Source organism: Montipora capricornis, chromosome 7 (genome assembly GCF_036669925.1).
Source record: "Montipora capricornis isolate CH-2021 chromosome 7, ASM3666992v2, whole genome shotgun sequence".
NCBI lineage: Eukaryota > Metazoa > Cnidaria > Anthozoa > Scleractinia > Acroporidae > Montipora > Montipora capricornis.
Window position 1 is genome coordinate 45,388,288 of NC_090889.1, and position 944 is coordinate 45,389,231.

A 944-nucleotide genomic window follows, 5' to 3' on the forward strand; every position below is an offset into this window, starting at 1 on the left:
AAAGAAAAATTGTGTGAAACCAACTAACCTTAGAAATCGACGAGTATTGGTAGGCGAGGAGGAGATAGGGAGTGGAAGGTTGAATCAAGGCAATAGACTCGTATAATTCCACAAGGCTCAATAGATCTATCTGATTAGATGTCCTTTACCATCTACATTCAATCGCTGCATAGTAGTTTCTTGTAAACAACCTTGTAATATTGCCCTGTAACTGAAGCAAGATCTCTGGCTAAAAGTTGGTTATTTTGGAGACAAGAAACGAGGGAAGGTTTGAGCTCATGGATGCGAAACTCAGGAATTTGAATTAAATCTTCGCCAAAATCTAAAATGGATCCCAGGAAAACTAACCTCTGAGTAGGTTCCCAAATTGATTTGTCGTCGTTAGCTGTGAAACCAGACGAAGCAAGAGCTTGACGAACTGAATCGCTGAGAATTCTGGAACGCTCTACAGGCATATCTCCTCCAATACCGTCATCGAGATACATTAAAATAAGATCACCACGACCTCTCCAGTATTAAACCAATTGACGAACTACTTTGGTAAAAACATAAGGAGCTGAAGTGAAACCAAAGGGCAAAACCTTGAATTCGTAAAATTTCATGCCTCCATCAGAAGAGGGCCACTAAAACGACAAAAATTTCCTGTGCTCCTCACATATATCGATGTGGTGATAGGCTGACTTGAGATCAAACGAAAAAACAGACATCCCCTCAAGAAACATTTAAAGAACTGTTCTCAAGTCTTCGTACTTGACAGACTTCTTAACGATAAATTTGTTAAGATGAGATAAATCCAAAATAAGTCTTAGTTTGCCTGACGACTGGACAGCGACGTGTAATGGGTTGCAAAACTGAGGGTAAACCGGCGTCTCTCTTATACAGCCACGGGTTAACAACTCTGAAATCGCTCCCTAAACAAAACTTCTATGATGCAAATCAGAAGA